The sequence below is a fragment of the Salmo salar genome, chromosome ssa25, assembly GCF_905237065.1.
Source record: "Salmo salar chromosome ssa25, Ssal_v3.1, whole genome shotgun sequence".
NCBI classification, from domain to species: Eukaryota; Metazoa; Chordata; class Actinopteri; order Salmoniformes; family Salmonidae; genus Salmo; species Salmo salar.
The window spans coordinates 31134965-31147534 of record NC_059466.1 but is presented as its reverse complement, the minus strand read 5'-3'; the positions used below and the strand labels follow the sequence as shown (position 1 = coordinate 31147534).

At 40.7% G+C, this 12570-nt stretch overlaps 1 protein-coding gene across 2 annotated transcripts in view; it reads right to left on the bottom strand.

Annotated features, from left to right (window-relative positions):
* Positions 1–10443, bottom strand: part of LOC106586591 (uncharacterized) — a 37759-nt gene extending 27316 nt beyond the window's left edge. The window contains exon 1 of one of the 2 annotated variants that reach the window (XR_006761931.1): positions 9703–9981. The gene's annotated coding sequence lies outside the window, so the exon portion shown is untranslated. Of the gene's footprint in view, positions 1–9702; positions 9982–10041 lie in introns of those variants that run through there. The other variant, XM_014174037.2, reaches the window with a different exon arrangement.
* Positions 10444–12570: the final 2127 nt, after the last annotated feature.

The following is a 12570-nucleotide window of genomic DNA, read 5'->3' as shown; positions in this document are numbered from 1 at the left end:
TTCCCTGAGACTGTGGTCTTGGGGAGAGCAGTTAGTGATATTCGGCAGTTTCAAGTATAAAAGTATCTGGATTAGGCCATAAACGGAGTTCCCAGATAAGTAAGGCCTGTTCATGTGTGTGTTTTTGACCTACGGTTTACCACACACCAGCATGCACACACAACTTACCGGTTATGAATATGTGTTAGTGGTGTTGATACTGTGGGATTTAAATTGTGTGGGGTCTTTTTAATTTGGTTTTAAATTGGGTATGCAGAATGATGGAAATGTTTGAAAAGGTTTTTAAATGGTTTCTGAAGGACAGAGAAAGAAAAGGGAGAGGAAATATTTAATGGTTTCGAATGTCCTGTATCCTGACTTTCTGGTGAGGCCTGATCAATCTCACTAGAAATGATCGAAACAGGTGGGATTTAATTATAAAATGAACGAGAAACACCAGTCTCTATTATATTTTACTATTACTTTATGAGATACCATTATTCCCTTATGGAGTAGTTAACAAGTGTTGTAATTTTAAGTTGATTGGTATTCCATTTGTTTTAATTTGTGATGTAACATGTTGTTTTTGAATCACAATATGAATCATGTGTTCGAATGGGAAATGACCAGTTCCTTGGGGCTCTGGTCTTTGGGTAAATACAGAAATGTATTTTGTTCAGTCTGCATATAGAAGGGAAAATATGTTAATAATGGTTGATAGTTACTCCAAATGGATTGTGATATGTGTATTATTGATTTCACTTTTGTTTCGATACAAATAACACCAGATTGCGTCTACTGGATTGTTGGGATACCCCCATGCTAACTCACTGTTCTGGTAACTCTTTCGAGAGGTCGCCAGTAAAATAAAGGGAGTATGAACTAATTTTGAAAATGGTTTCAACAGTAACAGCATGTTGTAACAGTAATGTTATAAAGAAAATTGGGAATGTAATAATTTGTCATATAGTCAATGCTTGTCTGGATTTCCTGAATCAGAAAAAGTGCCTGGAAGCTTGAGTTCGAGTGATAGACTCAAAGTAAAGCACTAAGGACTGTCATTCTAAATTTGGGTTGGATAATTTATAAAATGTTTTAGTTGTGATTCGGATACAGCGAGAGAGAGTTGCTCGAACTGCTCGAAATTTATTGGGCCTAGGGAGGCTATAGAAACCTTATTGTTAAGTGTCCTCCAACAGGGAGGTTTACAGAGAACTCACTGGACGATAGCTTGGTTCAAACATGAAGGTTTTTTTGTTTTACCATGTCATCAGAATTTCTATGTTAAATCGCATCAATACATATAGATTTCTGGATGATACGGTACAATTAATTGCATACAAGGCTCATAGTCTGTGTCTTGCATTAACACCAAAGGATGAGAATGAAGGAGACGGGCATGGAGACCAGCATCACATGGGCATAGAACGTAACGGATGGACGGTTCTTTCCCCAATCTTAGTCGCATCAAGGGTGGTGTGAAATGATTAAACATACTTTTTCTCTCTTCCCTGTTAAGTCAATATGTTTTTAGGTTTTGTGTAACATAGGAGTGATCATTGTTCCAGAGGAGGGATTGATGTATATGACTAATTGATTTGAGAATGTTTTATCATGTTTATAACTGTAGAAGTGCATTAGGAGTAGTGACTATTGTGTTATGGGTTAGATGGAATGATATATGTGCTATGTATATTGTTACAGAAGATAGCTCGTAGGAGAGGGAGGACAGCTAATTGTGCACAATATAGGGACTATTATGAAGTTAACCTCTATGGGCAAGGCGGGACGAATTCGTCCCACCTACGTAACAGCCACCTGAATTCAGTGGCGCAATTTTTGAATCGTTTGAAATACTATTACTTCAATTTCTCAAACATATGACTACTTTACAGCTATTTAAAGACAAGACTCTCCTTAATCTAACCACACTGTCCGATTTCAAAAAGGCTTTACAACGAAAGCAAAACATTAGATTATGTCAGGAGAGTGCCCAGCCAGAAATAATCAGACACCCATTTTTCAAGCTAGCATATAATGTCACAAAAACCCAGAAGACAGCTAAATGCAGCACTAACCTTTGATGATCTTCATCAGATGACACACCTAGGACATTATGTTATACAATACATGCATGTTTTGTTCAATCAAGTTAATATTTATATCAAAAACCAGCTTTTTACATTAGCATGTGACGTTCAGAACTAGCATACCCCCCGCAAACCTCCGGTGAATTTACTAAATTACTCACGATAAACGTTCACAAAAAACATAACAATTATTTTAAGAATTATAGATACAGAACTCCTTTGTGCAATCGAGGTGTCCGATTTTAAAATAGCTTTTCGGTGAAAGCACATTTTGCAATATTCTCAGTACATAGCCCAGCCATCACGGCTAGCTATTTAGACACCCGCCAAGTTTAGCCCTGACCAAACTCCGATTTACTATTACAAAAGTTTGATTACCTTTGATGTCTTCGTCAGAATGCACTCCCAGGACTGCTACTTCAATAACAAATGTTGGTTTGGTCCAAAATAATCCATCGTTATATCCAAATAGCAGCGTTTTGTTCGTGCGTTCAAGACTCTATCCGAAGTGTAAATAAGGGTCACGAGCATGGCGCAATTCGTGACAAAAAAATGCTAAATATTCCATTACCGTACTTCGAAGCATGTCAACCGCTGTTTAAAATCCATTTTTATGCCACTTTTCTCGTAAAAAAGCGATAATATTCCGACCGGGAATCTGCGTTTAGGTAAACAGAGGAAAGAAAACAAAGCATGAGGTCGACGTGGGCACGAGCCTGAGTCTCACAGTACTGTAACCAGCCACTACCCAAACGCGCTACTTTTTTTCAGCCAGAGCCTGCAAAGCCACGATTCAGCTTTTTGCCGCCTTCTGAGAGCCCATGGGAGCCGTAGGAAGTGTCACGTAACAGCAGAGATCCTCTGTAATGGATAGAGATAATCAAGAAGGGCAAGAAATTGTCAGACAGGCCACTTCCTGCATGGAATCTTCTCAGGTTTTGGCCTGCCATATGAGTTCTGTTATACTCACAGACACCATTCAAACAGTTTTAGAAACTGTAGGGTGTTTTCTATCCAAAGCCAATAATTATATGCATATTCTAGTTTCTGGGCAGTAGTAATAACCAGATTAAATCGGTACGTTTTTTATCCGGCCGTGCAAATACTGCCCCCTACCCTAGAGAGGTTAAATAATGCAAAAACAAAGTGTTGGAGAAGAAAGTAAAAGTGCAATATGTGCCATGTAAGAAAGATAACTTTTAAGTTCCTTGCTCAGAACATGAGAACATATGAAAGCTGGTGGTTCCTTTTAACATGAGTCTTCAATATTCCCAGGTAAGAAGTTTTAGGTTGTAGTTATTATAGGAATTATAGGACTATTTCTCTCTATACGATGTGTATTTCATATACCTTTGACTATTGGATGTTCTTATAAGCACTTTAGCATTGCCAGTGTAACAGTATAGCTTCCGTCCCTCTCCTCGCTCCTACCTGGGCTCGAACCAGGAACACATCGACAACAGCCACCCTCGAAGCAGCGTTACCCATGTAGAGGAAGGGGAACAACTACTCTAAGTCTCACAGCGAGTGACGTTTGAAACGCTATTAGCGCGCACCCGCTAACTAGCTAGCCATTTCACATCGGTTACACCAGCCTGATCTTGGGAGTTGACAGGCTTTAAGTCATAAACAGCGCAATGCATTGTGAAGGGCTGCTGGCAAAAACGCACGAAAGTGCTGTATGAATGAATGCTTACGAGCCTGCTGGTGCCTACCATCGCTCAGTCAGACTGCTCTATCAAATCATAGACTTAATTATAACATAATAACACACAGAAACACGACCCTTAGGTCACTAATATGGTCGAATCCGGAAACTATCATCTCGAAAACAAAATGTTTTTCCTGTCAGTGAAATATGGAACCGTTCCGTATTTTATCTAACGGGTGGCATCCCTAAGTCTAAATATTCCTGTTACAATGCACAACCTTCAATGTTATGTCATAATTACGTAAAATTCTGGCAAATTAGTTCGCAACGAGCCAGGCGGCCCAAACTGTTGCATATACCCTGACTCTGCGTGCAATGAACGCAAAATGACACAATTTCACCTGGTTAATATTGCCTGCTAACCTGGATTTCTTTTAGCTAAATATGTAGGTTTAAAAATATATACTTCTGTGTATTGATTTTAAGAAAGGCATTGATGTTTATGGTTAGGTACAGTCGTGCAACGATTGTGCTTTTTTTGCAAATGCGCTTTTGTTAAATCATCCCCCGTTTGGCCAAGTCGGCTGTCTTTGTTAGGAAGAAATAGTCTTCACAGTTTGCAACGAGCCAGGCGGCCCAAACTGCTGCATATACCCTGACTGTTTGCAAGAGAAGTGACACATTTTCCCTAGTTAAAAGAAATTCATGTTAGCAGGCAATATTAACTAAATATGCAGGTTTAAAAATATATACTTGTGTATTGATTTTAAGAAAGGCATTGATGTTTATGGTTGGAGCAACGTGTACCTAAGCGATTATATGCAACGCAGGACAGGACCAACCGTTCCTAGGTCGTCATTTGAAAATAAGAATGTGTTCTTAACCTCTTACATCTAGACGTTCCGCTAGCGGAACACCTGCTCCAATATCCAATGATGGGCGTGGCGCGAAATATAAACTCCTCTAAAATCCGAAAACTTCAATTTTTCAAACATATGACTATTTTACAGCATTTTAAAGACAAGACTCTCGTTAATCTAACCACACCATTCAAACAGTTTTAGAACTTTGGAGTGTTTTCTATCCAAAGCTAATAATTATATGCATATTCTAGTTTCTGGGCAGGAGCAATAATCAGATTAAATCGGGTACGTTTTTTATCCGGCTGTGAAAATACTGCCCCCTAGCCATAACAGGTTAACTGACTTGCCTAGTTAAATAAAGGTAATTTTTTTTTTTTTTTAAATAGAAAAAAAATAACGAAGAAAAAAATAATAATAAAAAAATAAAAAACAAAATCGGCCAAATCGGCATCCAAAAATACCGATTTCCGATTGTTATGAAAACGTGAAATCGGCCCTAATTAATCGGCCAGTCCGATTAATCGGTCGACCTCTACTCTGTTTTACAAAATAATGTCTCTCTCCAGATATATGGTCCCTGTACATTCAGCCAGCAGGGTTCTCTGTCCATCGCACGGCCAGGAAGAAAGAACACTCCAGGGAAAATAAATGTGGAGGTGTAATGACTGTGGTAACTACTTATGGTGTGACTGTGGTAACGTATAGAAACTCAAGTAATTTTGTTCTCCCAATCTGGAATACCTCACCATCAAATGCCGATCAAATTACCTCCCAAGATAATTTTCTGCGGTCATCGTCACGGCCGTGTATATCATTATTTTGATCACACGGACTGGGAAATGTTCTGGGCTGCCTCTGAGAATAGTATTGACGTATACACTGACTTGGTGACTAAGTACATCAGGAAGTGCATAGAGGATGTTGTTCCACTATGACTATTAGAATTTATCCAAACCAAAAACTGTTGATAGATGGCAGCATTCCCGCAAAACTGAACGTGCGAACTTCCGCATTTAACCACGGCAAGGTGATTGGGAACATGGAAGTGTACAAACAGACCAGCTACGACCTCCGTAAAGCAATAAAGAGGCAAAACGACAGTACAGTGACAAAGTGGAGTCTCAATTCTATGGTTCAGACATGAGACGTATGTGGCATGGACTCCAGATTACCACGGATTATGAAGGGAAAGCCAGCCACGTTTCCAGACAAGCTAAACACCTTCTTTGCCCGCTTTGAAGAAAACACAGAGCCGCCGATGTGGGCCACCGTTGCTCACAAGGACTGTGAGCTCTCGTTCCCCGTGGCTGACGTAAGTAAGACATTGAAGCGTGTTAACCCTCACAAGGTTGCCGGCCCAGACGGCATCCTTAGCCGCGTCCTTAGAGTATGTGCAGACCAGCTGGCTGGAGTGTTTACGGCAGTCCTTCTCAAATAGTGGGGCGCGCTCCCCTGGGGGGGCTCGGAGCGATGCCGGGGGGGCGCGTGTGACCCCGGCGAACATGCTTTTTTTTGCCGCAGGGAGTAGGGGTTTTTTGCACCGAACAAGAGCACACAGCACAGAGCAGGAGATATGAAGTGCAGATAACAAACCCTTAAGAGACACCATGGAAAAATATTTAACAGGGATGAAAAAGGCAGAGAGAGACAGAGAAAATGAGACAAACGTAAGTCTCCCGAAAGCTAAGACGAGGAAATATGACGAAGCGTATGTAGCGCTTGGCTTCACTGTGACTACGGTGGGAGACGAGGAAAGACCAGTATGTTTACTGTGTCTAAAAATGTTGGCAGCGGACAGCATGAAGCCAAATAAATTAAGGCATCACTTAAAGACATTACACCCCAATCACGCTGATAAGCCGCTTGAGTTTTTTCAGCGAAAACGTGCCGAATATTGCCAACAATCGTTCCGCTTTGTGAATGCTACTTCAGTAAACCAGCGAGCACTGTTAGCATCATATAAGGTGGCATACCAAATTGATCAGTGCAAAAAAAACCACTCCATAGCAGAGGAGCTGATACTGCCTGCAGCATTAGACATGGTCTCTGTTATGCTGGATGACGCAAGTGCTGCAAAAATAAAAACTATCCCTCTGTCCAATGACACTGTCGCCAGATGTATAAATGACATTGCTAACGATCTTAAAGAACAGCTGGTAGATAAACTCAAAGACAAACGTTTTTCCTTACAGTTCGATGAAGCAACTGACAGCAACAAAGACTGTTTGTTTATCGCTTATGTACTTATTGACATGACAAACTCCCTGTGTGAGGATCTACTTTTTTGTAAATATGTCAGAGACAGAGCCACAGCTGAAGAGCTATTCAAAATGCTGGACTGCTTCCTGACTGAGAATGGGCTAAAGAACTGCATTAGCCTTCCCTGTGGCTCAGTTGGTAGAGCATGGTGTTTGCAACGCCAGGGTTGTGGGTTTGATTCCCACGGGGGGCCAGTACAAAAAAAACAGAAAATGCATGAAATGTATGCATTCACTACTGTAAGTTGCTCTGGATAAGAGCGTCTGCTAAATGACTAAAATGTGATGTAAATGTGTTTGCAGTGATGGAGCACAAACCATGGCAGGGATGAGAAAAGGACTTTGGGCACTCATCAAGAAGGCCTCACCTAATGCTGAGTGGACACACTGTGTTATACACAGAGAAGCACTGGCATCAAGGCACCTTTCCTCTGAATTAAGTGAGGTTATGACTGACATTGTAGGTGTAGTCAATTTTATAAAGACCAGACCACTAAAAACAAGAGTCTTCTCTGCTATCTGTGAGGAGATGGGAGCTGAACATCAAGCTGTGCTGTTTCACAGTGAAGCAAGGTGGCTGTCACAAGGAAAAGTCTTGTCCTGAGTTTTTGAGCTCAGAGAGCAGATAAGAATGTTTTCGGAGCAGGAGCACAAGTATGACCTCGCAGAAAAATTTAGTGATGAGAACTTCCTGGCAAAACTGGCCTACCTGAGTGACATATTTGGAAAGCTAAATGAAGTAAATCTACAGCTTCAAGGGAAAGATAAACACCTCCCTCAGGTCACAGACAAGATCAGCTCTTTCACTCGAAAGCTCTACACTATACTTGCTTGTTTTGTCACAAACTGACATTAGGTGAACTATTAGAATTTTACCAACCAGAAAATGGCAGAGTGATTTCTGCATAGTGCATCTTTAAGACATTGGCTCAAATCTAGGTTGTGCCTTTAGATTGAGAAAATGAACAACTAAAGGAAGAATTGTTCACTTCTCAAACCCCAACCCCTGGCTTGCTTGGTCTGTTTCGCAAGCGTTCCTTGAAGTCTGGCGATGTTGCACCTCTGGATTTAGAAACTCTATGGGTAGACAGTGTCCTTCCTTCCCGAATAACTCAGATAATACTTTTTTATTTATTTTGACCCACATTTTAATCACAGACAATGAGGGGGAAATCCAGAATATCAAAGCTGTGTTCGAATACCAATACTAACAGTCTGAACTACTTCCTAATGAGTATATACTACATACTATTAGTTCATTTTAGTATACTATAAACGAATGGTATCCTTCGCCTGTCTACCAGAAGTTTATGTTGTTGCTATACAACGTCCTGATAGCTTGTTGACATAAATGACTAGCTAGACATTTTGTAAATTCAATCAGGAGTGCCAGAGTGCGCTCTGGGCTTCGTAAATCCAGAACGTTGTCAGATTGTCCGTTTGTAAATTCAGAGCGTTTCGCTCCTAGAGCGTGTCATTTGACGAACTGGCCGAGGAGTAGGGTTGATTCGAGCATTCTGACCTCACAACGGGAGTCAAGCCCCACCCGTAGCACGCGCTCGAGCAGATATATTTCACTGGTCATCCCCAAAGCCAACACCTACTTTGGCCGCCTTTCCTTCCAGTTCTCTGCTGCCAATGACTGGAACTAATTGCAAAAATCACTGAAGTTGGAGACATATCTCCCTCAATAAACTTCAAGCATCGGCTGTCAGAGCAGTTTACCAATCGCTGCAGCTGTAAATAGCCCAACCAACTGCCTACCTCATCCCCATATTTGTTGTTTTTTCTGCTCTTTTGCACACCAGTATTTCTACTTGCATATCCTCATCCGCACATCTATCACTCCAGTGTTAATTGCTAAATTGTAATTATTTCGCCACTATGGCCTATTTATTGCCTTACCTCCTTACTTCATTTGCACACACTGTATACAGATTTTCTATTGTGTTATTGACTGTACGTTTGTTTATCCCATGTGTAACTCTGTGTTGTTGTATTTGTCGCACTGCTTTGCTTCAACTTAGCCAGGTCGCAGTTGTAAATGAGAACTTGTTCTCAACTGGCCTACCTGGTTAAATAATGGTGAAATAAAATAAAAGCACCCAAGCTAACTAGCTAACGTTGGCTAGCTTGCTTGCTATTTCCAGACACAATTGAGAGAACACCTCACTCTGACCATTTTACTCGCCCTCGTAAATGCATCCGTTATTCTGCGCTCTGGCACACTCAAGACTAGAGTGCTCTGAAATCGGAGTAGATAGCCAGAATGAACAATGTCCATTGAGAACGCAAAACGACTATACCACTTAGCTAAGAATGACGTGAATAATCAAGTCAATAAACGTTGGGCAGTTAGACCGGTACATACTGCTGTAATACTAATCAGTTCGTACGGATAGTGTAGCTTACAAATTGTCAGCCAACATAACGTGTAACGTAACTTATATGAAAAGTCATTACTTTATTACATTGCACAACATGATCTTAACATTTGTCATTAGTTTAAGCAATGAATTTGTATCCGCTCGTAATTAGTTTAAGCATTGAATTTGTATCCGCTCTCGTCAGACTTCGTCAGCATATTTTCCGCCATTTTCTTAAAATCTGAAAACGTTGTGAAGTCACGCCCATTTTCTGAAGAGAAGTGGGGGGTGCTAAACCACAGATAGAACAATGAGACAGATCTTTCACTGGATGTGACGCATCCGCTTGGCGTTCCCACTTCGGCTATACTGTTAGCTACATATCTACCACCTTACCTGTTTAAGTCAATGGTTTGTGTCAATAAAATAGCTGACAGACCAAAAAAACTAATATTTATTCTCAGTATAAGTATTTTTTACAACGCTAATACAAACCTGAAGAGGTAACTGAATCTTTTCAACAAAGGGCTAAAATACCACCACCACCATTCCTTTCCGTCAGCAAGCAGCACTGCCTCACGTCCGCCATTAGAGAGCGAGCGAAACAATGCGAGAGCAGGGCAATGTCACAGATAGAACAATGAGGGTTAGTTGTAAACATATTTGGCAATATAGTACCCTCCCACGGCAGGCCAGAAAATGAGATAAACAAATGTTGACTTCATAACATAGCGACTCAAGGGAGCCTGTGGTCATATAGCTAACACCTAAGCAAGTGTTGCAACGTTGACTAATTAACCCTAAAATTGGAATAAACGTCTATGACGTTCTTACCGGAGGAGTAGAGCTTGAAACGATGTAGTTAGCGCCACTGTTGTGCCCTGAGATAAATCGAGGATAGCATGAGCCCAGGGTTGCCAGATAAAGCTACAATTTCTAGCCCAATTACAACTCAAAACCCACCTAAAAGGCCAAAAACTAGCCGCAAAAAATGTTTAACAGCAAGAGAGGAGTTGCCATATCTATACAATAAACCCTTTCCCCATAACGTTATCGAGAGAATTAAGAAGGAATATTATAGTAACTTGTAACGACGTTGGAAGCTAAATTCGGGTTTCAAAATAATAATTATTGCAAGCTGTATGACATTGCTTAATCATAATAATAGGAGTCAAACGAGTTAAATCGACATCCATTAATGGAAAATGATCTGGCGAGTTTATAAAGGGGGCAACTATATTTTCTCTTGCCACATATTCAAATTCCTTTATTATGGCATAAGGCACAAGGGGTACGGCTAAAAGGGCCGTTTTCTTTTACCACGACGCAATGTGGAGTGCCTGGATTCAGCCGTTAGTCCTTGTATATTGGCCATATACCTCATATCCCCGGGGGCCGTATTGCTATTATAAACTGGTTACCACTGTAATTAGAACAGTAAAAAGTATACCAAGGCTTTCAGCCAATCAGCATTCAGGGCTCGAACCAGGTTTATAAATGTTAAGTTTGAGTGATGAAAGTTGGACTGAGGATCTCAATCTCTGAGCAAGAAACACTTGGATGAACATAAAAAAGTGATGTTAGTCTATTTTCTGGAAATTGTGCTGCTATGTGCCAGATGTTAAGCCTACAAATCGTTATAAATGGCCCATTTTCGAGATTGACCGGTCATAGCCTATAGCCCTTGATAGGACTACATCTAATTTCAGATAGTTTACAGTAGCCTAGACAAGATGTAGTCAAGATATAAAGTGAACGAGTTAGCAGCTTGCTTAGTTCAAATTAACAGACACATTTATTAATGAATTTTGCAATAAGAAATGCTTGTTTCCCAAATAGCCTGCTGTAACAGGGGTCATAATTTAAATCACTGAATATTAATAATATGTATATGAACTGAATATGCTTGTCAACAAGAGTCAGTGGGGTTTTTGTTGTTGAATTTGTTGTAGTCTACCCGTAGCCCAATCTGACTACTGTTACCGTCAATTTAATTTGTTCATAATAACACATGGCTACAACAACAAACTGAAGTCCTAGGCTATTTATTACATTTGTTCACCAGCTCCAGGTAGGCTACACAAGTAGCACAATTTGATTCGCAATGACTCCAGTGATATCTTAATTTCAACATATTTATTGTATCAAATGGTTGCCTACAATGGCATATTCATTAATAGCCTACTTGATGGCTAACAGAGGCAAATGTATATTTTTACAAATTACTTTTCCTCATAAAATTAACCACGCGAGGGAGTGCCATAACTTCCATTTCATATTCACTCGGACAGCCCCCGAGAACCAAGAACTGGGCATGCATAAAGCACTTCGCTTGATACCGTTTTCTTTAAGCAGTCATAGAGAATGCACTTTAAACCACCTCCGAGCAAATGTATATAATGCGCCCAAAGTCGTTTTCCAGTGCTTTGTTTCCATTATTTCTTGATGTGTTTCAGTTCTAGCGTATTGCTATGTTTTATGGAAAAGAGTTGGAAATAGGTGTCTCCAAAATGACAATCTAACTAGCCTACCTAAAACTGGTAAGAATTGTCACAACGTGAACGCGTGCAGCTCTCCTCTTGCTCACGTGACTCAGCCAAGAACTGTAGCTCTCTCTTAACCCCCCCTCCTCCGACCTTCCCCACGGCTCACTCACTCACTCAGCAACAGCTTGCCTCAGTTAGCGGTCAGTGACATGTATATTTTTTTAAGAGAAATGCCATGGCAGCCGCGGTACAATTTATAAATATCCCAAAAACCCGCGGCTAATTCATTTTCACCCGCAACATCGTTGTCAAAGTAGGCCAAATGCAGGAAAACCACGAACATGGCAACGCTGCATTCGCCCCAAAGTAAAGACGTTGTCTTAGATGGGATTTACCATCCAACGTCAATGGTGCATTACTGCCTCCTACTGTGCTGGAGTGTGGGCCAGAGACAGTGGTGTTTTCTCAATTAGATTTGTTCAACTCCTGCGTCCTTCCTCAGGCATTTTTTCGAAAAGGTCTACGTTTATCGAGGAGAGGGAAAGTGGACGAAAATGCACTTGTATGAAAGGGTTAAACTAGGCAGATAGCCTAGTGGTTAGAGCGTTGGACTAGCGACCGTAAGGTTGCAAGATTGAATCCCCGAGCTGACAAGGTACAAATCTGTCGTTCTGCCCCTGAACAAGGCAGTTAACTGACTTGTCTAGTTAAATAAAGGTAAAAAATAATCAGTGGCGACCAGTCATGTGGGGCAGAGCCCCACATATTTAGCTAAATTAATATATATATATTAATATATATATATATATATCATGTGTTTCTAATTCCCTGCTTTGCATGTTATGTTGGCCTTAATACGTGTCACACATTAGTTTGT